This window comes from Sciurus carolinensis, chromosome 13, assembly GCF_902686445.1.
Source record: "Sciurus carolinensis chromosome 13, mSciCar1.2, whole genome shotgun sequence".
Taxonomy (NCBI): domain Eukaryota; kingdom Metazoa; phylum Chordata; class Mammalia; order Rodentia; family Sciuridae; genus Sciurus; species Sciurus carolinensis.
In genome coordinates this window covers 72,609,403-72,632,201 of record NC_062225.1, presented here as the reverse complement: position 1 = coordinate 72,632,201, position 22,799 = coordinate 72,609,403, and the positions used below count along the sequence as shown (strand labels likewise).

General features: G+C 35.7%; 1 protein-coding gene across 2 annotated transcripts in view; it reads left to right on the top strand.

The window, feature by feature from the left end:
- Positions 1-22,799, top strand: part of Babam2 (BRISC and BRCA1 A complex member 2) — a 404,865-nt gene that overhangs the window by 4,131 nt on the left and 377,935 nt on the right. The gene's annotated exons all lie outside the window — the stretch shown is intronic.

The following is a 22,799-nucleotide window of genomic DNA, read 5'->3' as shown; positions in this document are numbered from 1 at the left end:
AAAAGGAAACACATGTTTATTTTGTAATAAAGTTAGACTTAAAGAAAAAGTTAGAAGGATACTATAGGAAATTAGCAGTTTCAATATTATTAGTTATTCTACAACTCTTATTTGAGTTTTGCGGATTATCCCTTTCACGTCTTTTTTTGGTTTAAGGATCCATTTCAGAATACAAAATGCATGTGGTTGTCAAGTGTCTTTAGCCCCTCCAACCTGTGATCCTTTCTTTGTTTTTGGTGACATTGACTTTTTTTTTTTTTTTTGCGTACCAGGGATTAGACTCAGAGGCACTCAACCACTGAGCCACATTCCCAGACCTATTTTGTAACACTGAGTTGCTTAGACCTTGTTGTTGCTGAGGCTGACTTTGAACTCGCAATCCTCCTGCCTCAGCCTCCTGAGCTGCTGGGATTATAGGCATGTGCTACTGCACCTGGCTGACATTGACATTTTCAAAGAGCACTGGTTATATATTTTGTAAAATGTCCCTCCATGTGGTTTGCTTAATGTTTATGTTTCCTTTCATTAGAGTGAGAAATACATTTTTTTTCTCGTAAAAGAATATAGACATATTGGACCATCTTAAGCATCAGAGCAGGGAATACATGATGTTTATGTCTTTTTACTGGCATGTTAACTTTGATCATTTGATTAAGATTGTGTCAATGAGGTGTTTTTCTACAGTGAAGTTATCAGATTTTCCCTTTGTAGTTAGTAAGTACCTGGTGGAGCAGTGCTTTGAGACTGCAGGTATCCTATTTCTCATCATTTATTTTTGTCTATTTATTTCAGCATCCAGTGATGTTTCTTGCCTGTAACTGTTATTACTCTGGTGCTTATCTAAGAAAGATTTTATAGTTCCCTCCTTCTTTCCACATTTATTAATTTGAATTCTATAAGGAACCATTCACTGTACCACCCTCTCAATTATTTATTTATTCAGTTTTTAAATTTTATCAGTAGGAATTTTTTTAGATATTTATTTCATTGGATAGGTTATAATTCAAGTACAGACAGTCCCTACTTACCATCACTTAACCTAGGGTATTTTTACTTTTTAATGGAACAAAAGCCATTTACATTCAATAGAAACTGTACTATGATTTTTGAACTTTGACTTTTTCTTAGGCTAGCAATAGGTGGCCCATGCCTCAGTTCACTGGCCATGTAATCAAGAGGGGAACCACTGGCTGCTGCAGTATAAAATGTGGCTAAGCTGTGGTGTTCCTTAGGTTTGGTGTATTCAGTGCATTTTCCGTTTATGGTTTGATGGGAATGCAACCCTCTTGTAAGTCAAGAAGCAACTATACAATCATAAGTATTTTGTTGTTCAGTTGTTCTAGCTTCTGCATTGGGAGCTCTACCAAGTGACTTTTCTGGCCTTTTGACATATGCCTGTCATTTTTTTTTTCTTACTAGAAATGTTGTATTCTTTTTTAAAATATTTTTTAGGTGTCAATGGACATTTATTTGTTTATTTGCGGTGCTGAGAATCGAACCCAGTGCCTCACACTTGCTAGGCAAGCATTCTACCACTGAGCCACAACCCCAGCCCAGAAATGTTGTATTCTTGATTGTCTTTTCGTTTTCATTGTTAGACTTTTAAAATTTATTTATTTATTTATTTATATTTGGTACCAGAGATTAAACCCATGGGCGCTTAACCACTGAGCCACCTCCCCAGCCATTTTTTATTTTTTATTTTGAGACAGGGTCTCACTAGGTTGCTTATAGCCTCACTAAGTTGCTGAGGCTGACTTCAAACCTGTGATCCTCCTGCCTCAGCCACCATACCCAGTCTTTGTTAGACTCTTCTACCTTTTACCTTATACAGATCTAACTATATCTTGACCAAGCTGAATACATGATACAAAGATATAGACTTATATTCTTCAGTAGTAAGACAAAGAAGATACATGGAATAGTAGGATGCTTTTTTAAAGACTTGGCATTGTCTTCAATTTCATTAATTAAATACTTATTAAACATTTAGTATTTGTTAGTCTTTTTGCTGGTGTTAAGCATATATTCTTTGTTGAGGAAAAATAATGTCGTAGAAAGAACTCTGGACGAGTTGATAGGAAGAAAGTTTTAATTTTTTGTTTTTGTTACTTCAGATCTAAAAGTTATCTATACCCATTAGAATATTTAAAAACTCTCATCCTTAGAATAGTCAATGATTGGAAATTGAATTTCTAATTTCTTTTACTTGTTTAGAATTTTGTGCCATTTAGTTGAGCAACAGACCAGGCACACAGGTTTCTCAGCTTCTACAGTGGTAAAGATGTGGGGATTGTAAATGGAGATTATGTGTAGGATTCATTCAGTCTGGATTTCCCAAATAATTATAGACAAGCTAGATACAGATCGAGCCTCCTAGATTACCATACTTCCTTTAGATGAACTTTATCTCTGAAGTCACTGGGATCAGATCTCAGGAGAGTATTTTCTAGTAGTCTGTACTATAATTTTTGGCCTGCAGAAAGTAGAGTGATATACTTCCTTTGCTGTGTGTTCATCTCTTACCACTTATGTTGCTTTGGCTTTGATTTCATCTTTCTGGGATCTTTAAGTCAGTTATTGTTATTTCTAGGTCTGAGAATAAAGATTTTCAGATGAACTGTGGTGCATTTCAGAGTAACTCTTCAGGTTTTGCCATACTTCGAAGTTTTTTTTTTTTTTTTTTTTCGGATTTTCCTTTTGAAATTTTTGTTTCTGCTTTGTGCTCTTTTCTTTTTTGTGTGTTTTTGGATGTTTTGTCATTTCTTAAGTTCCTTTGGCTCAAGGAGATGATACCCAATTCTACTTATTTTCTCTTCCTTTCCACTCCATCTCTTCTTCTGAAGCCAGCCTATCTTGCATTTTACTGCTCAGATCACACACATTAAGGATTTTCTTCTTCCCTAGGAAGGGGGTAAGCTTGGAGAATCAAAGACATTTCAGGTGTGGATTGAGAGCTTAAGTATGTGTAGTCAGAGGTGGCTCCCATTTTCCGACTGGATCTCACTTTCTTTATCCATAAAATGAGCAATCAGATTAGATGACTAAGGTTTTGATAGACCAGAAATTCCCATGAAAGCAGCCTAAATATCCATTAAGTAATGAATGGATAAACAAATGTGAAAGAAACTTGTCATAAAATTTCACACGTTATATGATTACATTTACATGGAATGTCTAGTATAGGCAAGTCCATAAAAACAGAAAGTAAATTAGTGGTTGCCAGGGACTGGGGGAATGAGAAGCACCGGCTAATGGGTATGGAGTTTCTTTTGGGGGTGACAAAAATGTTCTAAAATCAGATAGTTGGTGATGGTTACACAATTCTGTGAATATTCTAAAAACAACTGAATTGTGTGCTTTAAGGTGAATGTTATCATATGTGAATTATATTTCAGTAAAGCTATGATGTTAAAAAAAACAACTTGTGAACCAGGGATGTTTACTGACTGTTTACAGATAGGATATAGAAATAAGTTTTTCTTCTTTAGTTTGTTACAACCTTTTTTTCAGAGGTGTTGAAGACCTAGCAGGGAACTGATGGGTTGTGGGCTGGTGACTGCTTTGTGTCAGATGATATAAACTTGAACTTCTTACTTTTTATGCGTGTCCTGAGAGACCAGTTAGTTTTATCAACATTAAGTCATGTTGCTTCTTTTCTGCAGATTCCCTTTTGGGTGCAAATGGTGGATCTGATGAAAATTCTGAAACGAATCCACTAGTCCTGGCCCTGTCTGGACTATCTCTGCCTGAAAAATATTTGAAATGCCACTTAATGATATTTACTATTGTGTTAACTTCCTGTCACAATAATAAAATACCTGAAATAATTGACCTGTGAAGAGGTGAGGCTTATTTGGGTTCCCAGTTTTAGAGGTTCCAGTCTATGACCAGGTGGACCCATTGCTTTAGGTCTCTGGTGGGGTGCTGGATGGCAGTTGTGGGGAAGCAGGTGTTGGAGCTAACTGCTTACCTCTTGGCCCAGAAGCAAAAGAAGAAAGAGGTTGGAGGGGGGGGTCCCCTAATCTTCTTTGGGGACATGCCCTCAATGACCTAAGGACTCAACAGAGCTTTCACAAGGCCCCTCCTCCTAAAGGTCCACAGCACCCTCCAATAATGTCACTCTGGGGACCAAACCCTTTAACACAGGGACCTTTGGGGAACATTCAACATTCAAACTATAGTATTTATGGAATTTTCTTTCTTTAGTTTAAAAAAAAAATCTCTACTTATTTTAGCAAAGTTGCTCTGCAGAAAATGATGTGAAAAGCCTTGTTAATCCAGAGCATTGTTGATGTCTTTTTAAAATGTCTGTTTTTTTATTGGTGCATTATAATTATACATAGTAGTGGGAATCATTATGCCATACTTGTACATATATAACATAATTTGATCAGTATCAGTCTTTTTCTCTAGAATCTTCCTTTTTCCTTCCCTCCTCCTGATCTGTTTGCTTTGCTCTACCAATTTCTCTTCTATTATTATTATTATTATTATTATTATTATTATTTTTAAAATTAGCACATTATAACTGTACACATACATACATAAAAAGAATTGTTGTGGTACATCTTTACATGAACATAGCATGTTTGGTAGGTTTCATTCCCTAGTACTTCCCATGCCTTTCCCTACTTGCTTCCTCTCAAACCTCTCCCTCTACTCTGTTGGTCTCCATTCTATTTTCATGGGATCCCTTTTCATTCCCTCCCCCGTGCCCCAGCTTCTGAGGCTGGTTATTTCTCTTCTCATGATGTCCTCTGTTTCCATCCACGTACCAGCAAATGACATAATTTTGTTCTTGTTTCTGGCTGAGTAAAGCTCCGTAGTGTACATATCACATTTTCCTCATCCATTTGACTGTTGAAAGGCACCTGGGCTGGTTCCACAACTTGGCTATTGTGAATTGCAGAAATATCTATTTTTATTAACATATTGTGAAGATTAATGAGATTCATTGTGATATTTCCATAATGCATACAGCATACATTGATCATATCTGTATCCACCTTCTACTCCTGCACTTTCTCATGCTTCCCAGTCCCTGGTAATCAATATTGTACTTTCAGGTTAACCTTGCCTCCCCCATCCCCCAGTTTTCAAATATGAGAGAGAACATGTTTTTCTGTGTCTGGCTTGTTGTGCTTAGCATGATGTTTTCCAGTTCCATTCATTTTGCTGCAAACAAAAGGATTGTATTATTCTTTATGGACAAATAATACTACATTATGTTTATATATATGTCATATTTTCTTCATCCATTCATCTCTTGATGGACACCTAGACTGATTCCATATTTTAGGAATTGTGAACTGTGAATAGTGGCACAATAAACACGGGTAGGCAGGTATTGTGCTCTCTCTCGCTTTCTCTCTCTTTTTGTAGTACTGGAAATTGACCTAGTGGTGTTCTACCATGGTGCTAAATCCTCAGTCCTTTTTATTGATTTGTTTTATTTTGTGATAAGGTCTTACTAATTGCCCAGGCTGGTCTTCAGTTTTTGATCCTCCTGCCTCAGCCTCCCAAATAGAGGGATTACAGGTGTGTTCCACTCTCCTGGCTCAGTTATCTCTTTTGTATGCTGACTTCATTTCCTTTGGGTATATAACCAGGAGTATTTCCTTTAGATAGCTGGATCATATGGTAGTTCTATTTTTAGTTTTTTTTTAGAATCTCCATACTGTTTTCCATAATGGCTATACTAATTTACATTCCCACCAAAGATGTATGAGTTCCTTTTTCTTCACATCCTTTCAAGCATTTGAAATTTTTGTTTTTTTGACATTTGCCATTCTAACTGGGTGAGATGGTATTGCATTGTACTTTTGATTTGCATTTCCTGATGGCTAATGATACTGAGTATTTTTTCCATATATTTATTGGCCATTGTACTTTCAGTAAGTGTCTATTCAGACCATTTGTCCATATTTTAATTGGATCACTTGTGTTTTAGTTGTTAAGTTTTTTTGAGTTCCTTATAGAAGTATTTTGGATATTACCATCTCTCATATGAATGGGTGACAAGTATTTTCTCACATTGTGTATGTTGTTTCTTCACTCCATTGATTGTTTCCTTTGCTGCGCAAAAGCCTTTTAGTTTAGCATAATCTCATTGTCGATTTTTGCTTCTGTTTCCTGTGCTTTTGGAGTGCCATTCAGAAAATCAGTGCCTGCATCCATTTGTTGAAGTGTTTCCTCTGTGTTTTCCTCTAGGAGTTTCAGAGTTTCAGGACTTACCTTAATATTCTTGATCCATTTTGAGTTGATTTTTGTTCAGGCTGAGAGATAGGAATCAAGGTTTAGTCTTCTGCATGTGGATATTCAGCTTTCCCAGAACCATTTGTTGAAGAGGCTGTCCTTTCTTCAATGTATGTATGTTTTGTCACATTTGTTGGGAATCAGTTGGCTGTAGATGCGTGGGCTATTATGGCTTTTATATAGTACTTGTCTGAAAGATTCACAAAAGTTCTTTAGAAACTTATTAACAATTTTTTCTTCAATCCGTCAAAGTGTGAATTCCTCAAATTTCCATACAAAACAGTGACAGAGTTAGGGAAAATAATAGTTTCTTCCTGATGTAACCCTTTCGGCATTTCCCTTCTTGTTTTGTTGTTGCAGTTCTGGGAGTTGAACCCAGAGCATCAGGCATGCGAGGCGGGTGCTGTGCCACTGAGCACTATCCCCAGCCCTCCCTTTCTTTTTGATCTGTAATCTCAGGATTATGAGACTTAGATTGAATGTTTGTAATTTCTATTTACTCAAAAGGTTTGTTCTCTTAACAGGATACATTATACATAGAAGGTATCAAATTAGGAGAATGATTTTTATTTTTATTTATTTATTCATTCATATATACATACGTACATACATACATGTCGGGTATTGAACCTAGGGGCACTCAACCTCTGAACCACATCCCCAGTCCTTTTTGTATTTTATTTAGAGACCAGGTCTCACTGAGTTGCTTAGGGCCTTGCTAAGTTGCTGAGACTGGCTTTGAACTTGTGATCCTCAGTCTTGGTACTCTATGTAGCTGCTTACCCTTGAAGAGATGAAGTCTAAGTATTGGTACAGATCTGGTTCGTTGGGGGGAATCGCAATCAAAGCAAAATTTTTTAAAATAGTAATTCATTCTTATTTCTTTTAATGGCATTTAAATCTTTCTACCTTATTTAAGTCTATGTATCTATCTGTTGCTAGGACATCAGTATTTTAAGGACAGAATTCTTGTTTATTTTTATGCCTCCTTAAGGTCTGCCATGGTACCTTTCACATGTAGCATGTAGGTAAGAGGAGGTCGAATGAGGGAATGGATGGGTTAGGGTTTCCCTAGAGAGGTTGTGGGGTATGTCACTTAAATTCTGTTAGACATAATTCTTAAAAATGGTATTCCCTGACAAATAAGTTGATGTTTTTACAATTAAAGTATGTTACAGTATTGGGTTTACTCTTTTAGGTAAAATTGTACTGAGATCTGAAAGATCCAGATTATTATTTTTAGGGAATTATTCCATGAATTTACTGAGCGTTTATTAATTCTCTGCTCTGTGTTAAATTGATCACAAGCATGTGCTATTTGTAGGATGCCATATTTTGTCATTTTCAGTGATTTTTGTAATCTTGAAGATGTCTAAGTGTCTGTTCAGCATTCTGGAATGATGCCTGGCAACTATAGCAGGGAAGAAAGCAGAAAGGGCTCATTGCAACCTGTGGCAGCTGAGCCTTCATATCTTTTTTCAGCATATTGCAGTGACTCAACCTTACTGGCACATGGCTGTGTTTGGGGCATCTGCTGTGACATCTCATCCGCCCACAACTACCTGTTGCATTTTTTTGTCCATGTTCTGAATTTCATTACTTGGTTAAAAATAGATGCTCAGTGTAAGTACTTGATTACTAAATAGAACAATTTAAAAAGATGAGTGCTGTAAGCTTTGAGGATGAATTTCAGTCTAGCCAGGCTGCATTAGTCTCTGTAACCAGCAGGCAGAACTGTTCCACATTAGTCTTGTGTCTGGAAAAAACTGCTATCCTTGTTGGCGATAGTTTAATTTTGAAGATGGCAGTTTTTTTTTTTTTTTTTTTTGCAGTGCTGGGGATTGAACCCAGGGCCTTGTGCTTGTGAGGCAAGCACTCTACCAACTGAGCTATCTCCCTAGCCCCAAGATGGTCATTTTTAATACTTTATTGTATACATGCTCATTTGGCTTTTCCATGTCACTTTATTTTCTTTACTCTTCTTTCATCTCATTTCCCTTTCCCCCGTGCATGTCTTCATACTTTATATATTCATTACACATAAATGTATGTCTAAGCAATATATGATATTATTTTGTATGTTTAAAAAGTTCATAAGATGATATAATAAAATGCATATTCATTTGCAACTTGCTTGTTTTGCTTTCTCTTAAGTTAGACTCTTATGCATGTTAATATTTCTAGTTCTTTCATTTGTACTATATCACATTTCATTGTATGAATATTTCTCCTATTTTTAATTTATTGTTTTAATTTTTTTACCAGAGTACCATAATGAAAATCTCTCACATAAGCATTAGAAAATAAAAATGAGAATATTTTCTGGGGAAAAGTTTCTAGAATTGAGTTTGTTTACCCATTAGTGGTTGTAAAATCAATTGAGTGAGTCACCCTCTCATTTAAGAAATGAGTAAGAGCAGAATGGAAACTCTCAGAATGTGTCACACATAGTAAGAATAAGCATTGTTTTGTGACTTTTCATTTTATTTAAATAAGTATGTGTATACTGGGTAACAATGACAAATGTATGTGTGATCAAAAAAGTTTGAAAACTACTCCTCAAGGGTATATTCCTAGGAAATAGAATTACTGGCCTAAGGTCAAATGCATTTTTTAAATTAGACATAGCCAGACTGTCAACTTTTTTCCACCGCACCAATACTTGGTATTGTTAGAATTAAATTTTTGCTAAGCCAATGAATATGAAATGGTATCTCTCTATGGTTTTTAATTTTTAAAAATTTTTTAGTTCATTATAGTTATGCATAACAGTGGGGTTCATTTGACATATTCATAAAAGCATAGAACATAGTTTTTTCTCATTTCAATTCCCCAAACTACACCCTTCCCTGTTTTCCGTCCCCTGATCCCCTTCCTCTGTGCTCTCCTGGTCTTCCTTCTATTTATTTATTTTTCAATTGATGCATTATATGTACTATTGGAATACTTTGTGGCATATTCATATGTGCACCTAGTATAATTTGGTCCACTTTAGTGGTTTTAATTCATATTTTTCAGATTGCTAATATGATAAAGGATCTTTTCATATGCTTATTGCAATTTAGATCTCTTTTTTTGGGGACATCTTTTGTTCATCTTTTTGAAAATATTTTTTTTAGTTGTTGATGGACCTTTATTTTTATTTACTTTTACATGCACGCAAGGCGAGTGCTCCACCACTGAGCCAAAACCCCAACCCCCTTTGTTCATCCTTTAACTGGATTGTTTGTATATTTGTTTAGATCAAAGTAATCTATGAATTTTGGCAGTTACATGTACTACAAATAACGGCTCGCAATCTATAACTTTGGTGTTATTCATATCCAGGAATTTTAGTTTTAATAAAGTCAAATTCATTTTTCTTTTCCTTTTTAGGATTGCACATGTGTGTATGTGTGTATTCGTGAGGGAGAGAAGAAGAGGAGAGAGTTTTAAGAAATCCTGGCTTATCTAAAAGTCTTACATCTTCCTCTTAAGAATTTTAGTTTTCATTTTTAAATAGAAATTTGTTTATTCTATAAAATATGGGGTAAGATAAGGATATAGGATATTTTTAATATGGATAATTGGTTGATCCAGCATCATTTATTAGAAAACCATTCTTTCCCACGGATCTGCAATGCTACTCTGTCATGTGGGTATATGTCATACATGGACCCATTTCTAGGCTTTCTGTTCTGGTCTGTTAGCCTCAGAGTCCTTTCCATAGTCATTTCCATAGTGTAGTTTTTTTGGAGGGATTTGGGGGATTGAATTGAGGGGTGCTTAACCAGTGAGCTACATCCCCAACCTTTTTAATTTTTTTTTTTTAAATTTTGAGACAGGGTCTCACTAAGTTGCTGAGGCTGGCTTTGAACTTGTGATCCTCCTGCCTTAGCTTCCCAAGCTGCTGGGATTACAGGCATTCACTGCCATACCAGACTCCATAGTGTCTTAACTATTACAGCTTAACATAATGTCATAATCACTAGTTGGACAAATTCTCTTCATCCATTTTGTTTGGATTTTTAAAAGTTATCTTGCTTAACCATATATTCTAAATGCTTTTTCAATAGCCCCATTTAAATAGATGTATTCTTTTCCACCAGTAATCCTATCATAACTCAGTTAACAAAAAATACACTTTTTAATTCAGTGAGAAAGTAAATGAAGGAAAACTGACTTGGTGAGGGACTAATTGAAAAAGGAAAGTACTCTGTGAGGAGAGGACATTTGAGTTGAGTCATGAAAAATGGGAACAATTCAATGTGAAGAGTTAGATGATTTGATATAAAAATCATGTGCAAAGGCAAGAAGAAGCTTTGTATGTTCAAGCATTGATTGGAAAGGTCATTGTGATTGACTTATGGGAAGTTAATTGAGAAGGAAATGAGAGGAGATTCTAGAGATAGCTACCAGCGAGTTTATGTTAGTCTGGGGGCCTACATTTGGAAACTTGTGTTTTCTTCTGAATGGAATGAGAAGTTATTGAAGGATTTTAGGTAATAGAGTGACATGATCTTATTTATATTTTAAAATAAAATAACTGGTTGTTATATGGAAAATGCCTTATGTAGGGTATGGTATTCTAGTTAACTGGCCATTACAATAGATCAGGTGAGGGATGATGAAATCTTAAGAAAATGAAGGTGACAATGGGGCTAGAAAGAAATGAATAAATAGGTTAAAAAGCTGATTAGAATGAACAGAGAAACAACATGTGTCCCATTTGTTTACAATAAAAAAAATCTAAATAAATACCCCCCCTCCAAAAAAAAAAAAACTGTTTAGAATGTAAAATAATGAGATTGAATTTGGGTTTTGAGAAAGAATCAAATGATTTCCAGTTTCTTAGATTGAGAAAGTGGGCAGATGATCATGCCATTTACTGACATGGGAAAGATTGGCATGGGAACTGCTTTAACCTGAATTGATTACTCTCTGGTCTGCTACTGTTGTCATTTTAGGTCTTTGTTTCCTTATTGTATTGAATCTCATGTCTTTATTTTCTTGTTCTGTCTTCTTGCTTTGTTGAAGCATATACTCCTGTAATATCCCAAGAAAAGGAAAGGAGAATATACATTTGGGGTTTCTTGAAAGTTTGAAAATGTCCTTATTCTTCTTTTAAACTTGATGGATAACTGGAACAGGTGCAGAAGTCACCTGCAGAAGATTACAATTGTTTCCCCTCCAAATGAAAGACCCCCAACACATGTATTTTAATAATTCCATGGATACAGGACCTTTTCTTATTTCTGCAAGGATATTAATTATAGTTAAAATTGCTTCTGAACCTTGTGTTGTCTCTGTTCTGCTCTGTCCTGCTGATGGCTTTCCTCAGACTGATGATTCTTACTTTTATGTGTTTATTAAAGAATGAGTCTCTCACATGTGAATTAGAAGCCCTTTGAGCATGGGTTTAGATGTTAACTACTGATGTTTTCTGTAGTATAATCACGCAGCATCCAGGCCTTTTTATTGGGTGATTGTCAGATTCATTATCTGGAAGGCTTTCTCTGGGCTATAAAATAAAAACCATGTATTCTGTGCATCAGCAAAATTCCAATTGTTGGGCCTCAAAGTATGAAAATTTTAAGATGATATATTTAAAATATTAGTATTTATATATACTTACATATAAGGATATATAAATATACATATAATTACATTTCTTTTCAGGTGTGCATTATCAATTTGCACTCCTAGTACATGAGAGTGCCAGTTTCTCTACATTCTTAATAATATTAGTATTATAGATTCTGTAAGATTACTTTCTAATTCAGTAGATGAACATGATATCCAATGACTCTTTTATTCATCTTATTGGTGTGTATGTGTGTATCAATTCATGCCATTTGACCATTTTCTCTGGTAGGGTACTTGCCTTATTCATTTGTAAGTCTCTTTATATATATTATGAAATTTAACCTTTTCACAGTATATTGCAGATGTTTCTCCCCAGCCTTTTTTTGGGGGGGTGGGGGCAGGTACTGGAAAACTCAGGGACACTCAACCACTGAGCCACATCCCCTGCCCTATTTTTTTTTTTTTTTTTTTTTTTTTTGGTATTTTATTTAGAGACAGGGTCTCACTGCATTGCTTAACGCCTTGCTGTTGCTGAGGCTGGCTTTGAATGTGACTTGCCATTGCTTTCACCAAGATGTTGAGTTTATTACCTCACTTCTTGAGTCTGGACTGGCTTTGTGACTAGATTTTACTAATAGGATGTGGTGTGTTGTATGACTTCTTAGTCTAGGCTTGAAGAGGCCTTGCAGTTCCATTTCCCCCCTCTTGGAATAGCATTATTGCCATGTTCAGGGATCTCATAGTCCTGTCCGTGTGAGAAAGAATGGCCATGTATAGTATATCCCAACTGCACTCAGTCCAGTACTTGCCTTATTCATTTGTAAGTCTCTTTATATATATTATGAAATTTAACCTTTTCACAGTATATTGCAGATGTTTCTCCCCAGCCTTTTTTTTGGGGGGGTGGGGGCAGGTACTGGAAAACTCAGGGACACTCTCAACCACTGAGCCACATCCCCTGCCCTATTTTTTTTGTTTTTTTTTGTTTTTTTTTTTTGGTATTTTATTTAGAGACAGGGTCCTGTCAAGCAAGCCCCCCCCCCCTTTTTTTTTTTTTTTTTTCCGGTGCTGGGGTTTTGAACCCAGGGCCTTGCGCTTGCAAGGCAAGCACTCCACCAACTGAGCTATCTCCCCAGCCCGCAAGCCCTCTTTAAGACATGTGCAGACTGTCTTGGGGAGTCTAAGATGAGGGGCATAAATGGTGGGCTCTTGAGCTCTGCTGGTAGGGGCTTTGGAGAAGTCATAGATGTTACAAGGCAGACTTTTGGCTAGAGCTCAGGGGGTTATCTAGGTACCATAAACATCTGAAACTCAGTGAACAGTGTATGCTGTTTATATTTTGAGTGATCTTACTGAGTGCAGTTTATCCTTCAGAAAGTGTTCCTCAGATATTTTCAACCAGAAGAAACAGGCTCCACCTACTCCTCATGTCCCAGCCCATATTCTTCTTCCCTTAGTTCTTTACCCTGGTAGCTGCCTGTCTAACCTTCTTCTGATTGTAATAGTATGAAATGATTTTAATTAAGCTATTGATGGAGACATTAACATTTCAAGATGCTTTTAAATGTAGTTTTTAATTTTACATTCTTTACTTAGGATTCTAAATAGTGATATTATATTGGCTTTGACTTAGTGAACCCTGGAATCACTGACCTTAGGAACTTTTGCTAGGATTTCAGAATTTGGGGTAGTAAGTACTAGGATAAATCCGGGTTTGGGATTTTTACGTGATTGTGAATCTTTGGTTTTTCATGGGCTGCAATGACTTTATTTCAGGGGAACTTCATTTGGTATAGAGAGTAGGGTTAGAGAAGAATTGAAGGGAAGTAGCCAGTGTGATGTATGAAGAAAAGGGGGCAGAAAATTCTTAAAGTCTAGGTCTAGCTCTACTTCATATCGTTCAAGGGAAAAAAACCAAAATTACTCCCACGGGTATGGTTATCTTTTGTTTCTTCTATATAGTTTTAAGGTTGTATTTTGTGACTAGTTTGTTTCATTAGCATGAAAAATTTGCAAGCTTCCTTGAGTTTAGAAAATAGGTAAGGATCTTTTTTTTAAATATCTTTATTTTATTTTATGTGGTGCGGAGGATTGAACCCAGTGCCTCACGTGTGCTAGGCAAGTGCTCTGCCACTGAGCCACAACCCCAGCCCAGGTGAGGATCTTTTGGTACATGTTCATAGACACATACATTTGTTGTAGCGCTCCAAATTGATTATTCCTGTGTCATCACTTACATGTTCAAAGGAGCCTTATGTTCATGTAGAAGAGATGGAATAGCCCACTTTTCAGCTTCCCTGTTGCTTGAATAATATTACTTTTTGGTGCTGTGGTGCTTGGGAAATAATTTTATAACCTTCCGTCTCAGGACCGCATTTCCTGAGTAATTTGGTTATCTTTCTCATGGTATGTTATGAAAGTTTTTATCCTACTGACCTTGCTGCTCTTGACTGTTTGAAAAACATATCTTTTTTGTTTTCTGGAAATGTTTTTATCTTAACCTTTACTCTTGCCAATTTATGGATAACAAATCTTGAATAGAGTGGAAGTTTTGGAGGACATTTTGAGGTTCCACTTTTAAGTAGGTATAATGCCCTCAGAATAATTTTTTTTCCATCTGTGGACTTCCAAATCTTTTTTTTTTTCATTCAAAAAGCATTACATAATTTTTTGTGGCTAAGTAAATTATTAACATACTGGTTCAATATTGAACTTAGCAATACTTTAAAAAAACATGGTAAAACATATATAACACCAAGTTTACCATGTTAGCCATTTTTAAATGTAGGGTTCTGTGGCATCAAATACATTCACCAATGTAGCATTTGGAGATGTACATGTCTAAGACTTTTTTCATTTTGCAAACCATACTGTACTTATTAAATAATACCTTCCTATTCCTTCACTCAGCCATAGGCATCCACCATTCTACTTTCTGTCTCTATGAATTTTACTACTTCGGCTATCTATATATAAGTGGAATCATGCTGTGTCTGTCCTTCTGTGACTAATTTCACTTAGCATATTATCTTTAGGGTTCATCCATATTATGTCATGTGTCAGAATGTTCTTCCTTTTTAAGGTAGGGTAATATTCACTTGTGAATGTGTATGTGTGTGTATAAATAGTAGCACATTTTGTTTGTCAATTCATCTTATGGTAGACATCTGCTGCATCTATCTTTGGACTGTTGTAAATAATGCTGCTGTTAGTAAGGGTGTACAAATGTCTGTTCAAGACTCTTTAGTTATTTCAGGTGTATAATCAGAAGTGGAATTGTTGGGTCATATGGTAATTCTGTGTTTTGTTTTTGGAGGAATTGCCATACTGTTTCTACAAAAACTACATCATTTTGTATTCTCACCAATAATATGCAAGGATTCTAATTTCTCCGTATCTTCACCAACACACTTGTTACTTTGTTGTTTGCTCATATGTGTGTTTGTGTGTATTATTATTACTTTTTTTTTTTTTTTTGGTACCAGGGATCGAACCCAGGGGCACTTAGCCACTGAGCCACATCCCCAGCCTTTTTTGTTATTTTGAGGCAGGGTCTTGCTAAATTGCTTAGGTTCTCCCTAAGCTGTTGAAATTGTGATCCTCCCGCCTCAGCCTCCGGAGCTGCTGGGATTATAGTCATGCACCACTGTGCCCAGCTATTTTTGTTTATTTTATTTTATTTATTTATTTATTTTTTTTTATTGTAAACAAATGGGATACATGTTGTTTCTCTGTTTGTACATGGAGTAAAGGTGTACCATTTGTGTAATCATAAATTTACATAGGGTAATGTTGTTTGATTCATTCTGTTACTTTTTCCCTTCCCTCCCACCCCTCCCACCCCTCTTTTCCCTCTATACAGTCCTTCCTTCCTCCATTCTTGCCCCCTCCCTAACCCTAACTCTAACCCTAACACTAACCCCTCCCACCCCCCGTTGTGTGTCATCATCCGCTTATCAGTGAGATCATTCGTCCTTTGGTTTTTAGAGATTGGCTTATCTCACTTAGCATGATATTCTCCAATTTCATCCATTTGCCTGCAAATGCCATAATTTTATCATTCTTTATGGCTGAGTAATATTCCATTGTATATATATATATACCACAGTTTCTTTATCCATTCATCAATTGAAGGACATCTAGGTTGGTTCCACAATCTGGCTATTGTGAATTGAGCAGCTATGAACATTGATGTGGCTGTATCTCTGTAGTGTACTGATTTTAAGTCCTTTGGGTATAGACCAAGGAGTGGGATAGCTGGGTCAAATGGTGGTTCCATTCCAAGTTTTCTAAGGAATCTCCATACTGCTTTCCAGAGTGACTGCACTAATTTGCAGCCCCACCAGCAATGTATGAGTGTACCTTTCTCCCCACATCCTCTCCAACACCTGTTGTTGCTTGTATTCTTGATAATCGCCATTCTAATTGGGGTGAGATGGAATCTTAGGGTGATTTTGATTTGCATTTATTTTATTACTAGAGATGTTGAACATTTTTTCATGTTTGTTGATTGCTTGTAGATCATCTTCTGTGAAGTGTCTGTTCATTTCCTTAGCCCATTGGTTGATTGAGTTATTTGTATTCTTGGTGTAGAGTTTTTTGAGTTCTTTATAGATTCTGGAAATTAGTGCTCTATCTGAAGTATGATTGGCAAAGATTTTCTCCCACTCTGTAGGCTCTTTCTTTGCATTGCTGATAGTTTCCTTTGCTGAGAGAAAGCTATTTAGTTTGAATCTATCCCAGTTATTGATTCTTGCTTTTATTTCTTGTGCTATGGAAGTCCTGTTGAGGAAATCTGGTCCTAAGTCGACATGTTGAAGATCTGGACCTACTTTTTCTTTTATAATCTGTAGTCTGATTCCGAGGTCCTTGATCCATTTTGAGTTTAGTTTCGTGCACGGTGAGAGATATTTTTGTTTTTGATAATAGCCATCCTAATGAATGTCAAGTGGGTTTTGGTTTGCATTTGTCTAATGGCTAGTGATATTGAATATTTGTTCTTGTGCTTGTTGGGTATTTGTGTATCTTCTTTGGAGAAATGTTCATTCAGACCCTTTGGCCACTTAAAATTTTTTTTTGTTATCGAGTTAGTGAATTTTAAAAAATAGATTTTATATATAAATTCTTTGTCAGATAGATGCATTATTTGCAAGTATCTTCTCCCATTCAATGAGTTACCATTTTACTCTGTTGATAGTGTCCTTTAAGGCATGAAGTTTTCATTTTGACAAAGTTCAAGGTACTTAATATATATTCTTCACTTGGTAAGTTCAGCCTTGGAGAACAACTTCTCAACCCTGCCCCTCTCTTAGCACTTTCTATGCTTTCTTCTCTTAAAAGGCTAGAAAAAGCTGTGCTAAAAGGAGAAGAAAGCCATTTACTGATATACCTGCTTCTCCCAGAGAGAATCAGTGACTGATAAAGTGTATTGTTAGGATTATGGTAGTAGTGCATAGAGTATACTAAGACATTGGCTAACTCAAGCAACTCTGTATTCAGCAATAAATACAATAATATACACTAGCTGTTGCAATGAATAATATCATTGTCATATAAGTGCTCTGAAAGATGTTCTTGCATGTAATCCTAACAGAGCAATAGTCTCCTGCTTATCTGCAGTCTTGCTTTTTGTGATTTCAATTATCTGCAGTTAATTATAGTCCCAACATGTTAATATTTGTCTTGACTCTTTTGAGAGTGACCACATTCACTTAACTTTCCTTGCAGTATATTGTTATTGTTGTTCTATTTTATTCTGAGTTATTGAAGTTTATCTCTCATTGAGCCTAATTTATAAATTAAACTTCATCATAGGTATGTATGTGTAGGAGAAAACATAGTATATGTAGGGTTCAGTAGTATCCATGGTTCAGGTATCCACTGGGGGTCTTGGGACTCCCAAAGATAAGGAAGGATACTGTATTTACAGTCTTATATGAGTTTTAGTTCAATGATTGTATTAGTATAAATATTCCTTTTTTGCGTATGTATATATGTTCATGTATGTATCTAAATGTATAGAGAAAGATTTGGAAAAATCTTTAGCAAATTAATATAGTGCTTAACTCAGGAGAAGAAAGGAGTGTGAATGTTGAAAGGGTAATTGGTACTTTCATTTCTATTTTATTAGAATTTTACACTTTTTTTTTACAATAAATAATTTTTATTATGATTTATGTGAAAAAAAGTGAACATGACTTAAAACCAGTGTCTGCTGTAGGCCAAGTGAGAGTAGAAGTTGAAATTTGTGTTGGTATTCTGAGAAAAAACAGATTTTGGGATGGAAGATAGAAAAAATGGACGGGAGGAGGAATGAAATTTTTAAAAAGGCTTCTTTGTCACTTTGTGTCCTTCCCAGTGTTGGTTTATCATGTAGGTTTATCTGTGTGTGAGTATATTATCTGTTTTGTAGCGATGATAAGACTGAATAACATCCTTGAAAAGATGATTTCACTGTGACTCGGGTAGTGAATTCTGACCAAGGCCAACAGTGGATTCAGAGCTCCAAATGGACTTAACAGAAAGAAATGAGCAGTAATGCAGTTTAGCACTTGCAAATAGTTTAAAGCTCTTTTTCTTATGCTGTCTTTGCCCCCAGAAATCTGTGAGGAAGTTTAATTTCCCCCTTAAAAGTTTTTTGAATACACAAGGACCTAAGAATTTGAGAGGTTACTAAACTCAATCAGTGTTACTTAGCTGGTAAGTGGTGAAGGCCAGGACTGGATCCCAGGTCTTCCTTACTAAATGTTTTATATGTATATAAATTTTTTCCCCAATAAAATATTGGCCAGGAAAAGATAGGACTCACTTAAGAATTAGTACACTGTCGAGGGAGTTTCTTGCCTTCTCTATTTATGAAACATCTTTGGGTATGACCACTTAAAGAAAATCCAGTTACTGTTTAGAATTCAGATAGAAATTTGTTAGGAGGGGTCTGGGGAGGTAGCTCAGTTGGTAGAGTGCTTGCCTTGCAAGCCCAAGGCCCTAGTTCAATCCCCAGCACTGCCAAAAAACAAAACAAAACGAAAAAAACAAAACAAACAAAACAAAAATACTTTCTTTGGAGAAATTTGTTAGGAGATGAAGACTAAAAGATCAAAACTAGCTCAGTATTAGAAATGATTTAGAGGAAGTAGCTGTCTAAAATAGAAGTATTTTCTAGGCAATAATTTACCACGTCTGGGCTAGATCTCAGAACAATAGGTACTTTGATAAGAATTTGTTGATGTCTAAAATGAAAGAATATGGGGGAAGGAATACAATATAATTATTGGAACTGGGGCATAACTGGAATGTATGTAACTAAGTACGTCATTGATTTACTTTTCGATCTAAAGTCTCAGTCTCTTTCATTCTTTTTGTGTTTTTTTTCTCAACATTATATGTTATTGAAGGGTTGGAAGCTTGGATGATGTTGCAAATATTAATTAAAAGTATGATGCAATTATTGGCATTATGGAATAATTTCTTACAGCATAGCATTTTTCCTTAGAATAGTATTTCATCATATTTTGTATAAAAATATTTTTTAGAATTTTCAATGCCAGGTTTTTATAATTATATTTCTTTTGTATACCTTCACAAATATTTATGTAAGAAATTAAAGGAATTTGTGTCAGCAAAGGATTCCAAGAACCAATAGAACTGTAGTTCAAATAGAAAATTGGCAGTGTAGGTAGATTTGTAGATTTAAAGAGGTAACAAGTTTTTGAATCTGAATTCAGGATGTAACAGGCTATGATCACTTCAAATGTGGAGGCCTGGGATTTAAAACTGAGCTTTACTACCTTTAGAATTTCTAAAAATTTATGAATTACTTTCAAGGATTATGCAACATTATATTGCAAGGTTGGGTGACCCCTCCAATCTGGGTCATCAAATTTGTTAATATTATCTTAGGAGGAATGAATCTAACAATATGTTGAACTGTATCTGGATGAAAATGAATTAGCATAATAGCTTCTGAGTAGTCAGATAATCTGATGATAGATTTTAGGCACTGAACTAAATTGATATTGCTGTCAACTTAGTTTGAATATCAAAAGAACACGTGGAAAGAAAAAAGTTAATACTGTTTGTTACTCTTGTGGAAAAAATAAGATGAATAGGGAGACTGGGGGACATCAAAGTAAAGCAGTTTATCATCATATCCAGAGACCTTCAGCATCTAAAGAATTGTTAGTGAAGTGTTTCTCAAATTGTCTTTGATGAAAGACCAGAGTTTAAAAAATTTTCCAATTGATCATGAACTGATACTTTGTAAAATATCATAAAGACGAATTACTAGAAAAATACAGGAAAAACCCACAATTCTTTTTTTTTTTTTTTTTTAACCAGGGATTGAACCCAGAGGCACTTAACCTCTGACCCACATCCCTACCCCTTTTTAATTTTTTTTTATTTTGAGGCAGTATCTGGCTAAGTTTCTTAGGGCCTTGATAAATTGCTGAGGCTGGCTTTGAACTTATGATCCTCCTGCCTCAGCGTCCCGAGCTGCTGGGATTACAGGTGTGCACCACTGCTCCTGGCCAGTCTTGACTTTTTTTGTTGTTGGGTTCATTAGACTTATCCTTACTTTACCATATTGATAAAAAAGTTTTAAAATTCTTACGCCCAATTTCTATACTTTTTTCATTGTGGATTAACAGTTTATAGGCCAGAATTGGTCCATGGACCCGAGTAGCACTTTTCTAGAAAGCTTTTGGCATTCTGACAGTCCAGGAGTTGACTTTTTTTTTTTTAGAATTCTGTCTCATAAGTGAGACAATAGATATTGGATAATCTAATTTTTTGAACAAATATGATAGATGATTATAAGAATGAAGACTTCTCTCAGTATTCCCCAGATTTTCAGTTAGTTGGATCAGTGACACTCAAGAAGGATCATCATTACTTTGTATTTGCCATTACTGAGTAAAGAGAGAATGTTTACAGTAGTTTTTTTTTTTTTGCATGTGTAAACACTGTCCATCTATATTGCACTATCTGTATTCACTCATATTTACTTTTTATAAGAAAAGCACATACTGAGTGCCTAGTAAGTGTAAGGCAGTGTGGAGATACCAATGTAAATAAAGTATATAGCCTTGAACATTAATAAGGGAAACACATTAAAGCTCTGCTATTTTATTCCCTTGAGAATCTGAGCTACCAGAGCATGCCAAGGTACACCCTCACCAGTCTTTTCCTGTATGGGTAGGAATTTAGATGAGAAGTAGATAAATAATGTGCAAATCATATAAAATATAAAGCTCCTAGAGTCAGAGTATAGGGGTACATCTACTTAGAACCTGTTTTGGGTTAAAGGATGGAAATAATGCTTAAAAAGGTTACAGGAATATTTTTACTCTAAGTTAAAAGTGTTTAGTGTAACAATTTTTATAAAGTTACTTTGTGTAAGGGCTGGGGTTGTGGCTCAGGGTAGAGCACTTGCTTAGCATGTGTGAGGTACTGGGTTCGATTTTCAGCATCACATGCAAATAAATAAAGGTTCATCAACAACTAATAAAAATTAAAAAATTACATTGTATATTAAATGTGGAAAAATAGTATGTCAGTTGTCTTTGGCCCCTATAAATTCTTTTTTATAATTTTTTTTAGTTGTAGATGGACACAGTCAATACCTTTATTTTATTTTCTTGTGGTGCTGAGTATTGAACCCAGGGCCTCATACATGCTAGGCAAGTGCTCTACCACTGAGCCACAACCCCAGCCCCCTTTAACTTTTATTAGTGTGGGAATTATCAGCATTCCCACAGTTGGAATCACTATCAATCCATGACATTTATGCTTGACTTTGATGTGATCTTGGAGTGTGCTTGTCCTCTCCAGCTCTACCCTACTCATCAGTGCTATTTCTGAAATGTTAGCAGGTGCCTCCTGCGTGCTAGCAGTTGTTGTGAGAGACACTAAGGGATTCAGGACTTAATGCACTCGATTTCTTTTTAGAGCTTCCACTCTAGCAGTGTCTAACTCCTAGGTTTTGCTACTGAAGGGCAGTTGTGGGGAATGTTTTTCCTTCCACTCTCTTGACCAGATCCAGCTCATTCTTAAAGGCTGTTTTTTCCATTGAACCTTTGTTGATTACTCCAGTAAAAAGTGTTTCTCTGCTGTCTTAAATGCAATTGTGCTTATATTCTTTAACCACTAATTTGGCAATTAATCATGTTAATTGCTTTGTGATTTGAATCTATTGTTGTCTTGAATTGTTATTTAAATGGTGTCTTGACTTTCATGGTTTGATTTTTGTTTTCCAATTACAGTGTAAGTTCCTTGAGAATAGAGATTCCTTTCTGTATCTCTTGGTGCAGTGATCTCCAAACTTTTTTGATTATCTTCCTGTCTTTGTCCCTCATGGCTACTATAACAAAATACTTTACACTGGGTAATTTATAACAACAGTTTTATTGCTTACAGTTCTGGAGACTGGAAAGTCCTAGATGATAGTGTCAGTAGATTTAGTGTCTGGTGAAGGCCCATTCCTCACAGATGATGTCTTCTGTGTATAGAAAGCCAAAGGGGTAAACAAGTTCCCAAGTTCCCTTAGTCCTCCTTTATAAGGGCACTGGTCCCATTCATGAGTACTCTCAAGACTAGTCAGTTCCCACTTCTTTTTTTTTTTTTTTTTTGTGGTATTGGGAATTGAAGCCAGGGTCTTGTGCATGTGTGGTAAGCACTCTACCAGCTGAGCGATATCCCTAGCCCAGTTTCCACTTCTTAATACCACTCATCAGGAATTAGGTTTCATTATGTGAATTTCGGAGGGACACAGACAGTAGCACATGCCAGACCATTTGATTAGGATCCCTCAAACATGTACTTTAACTATGAGAACATATTTATATATTGTAAAAATACATAAAATAAAAAATTTATTTATTTTTTCCCCATATACTTATTGAATCCCAACTGAATATCTAAAATCATGCCAGGCACAGAGTATCAGACAGTGAATTAGATAGACTTGGGCTTGTCTT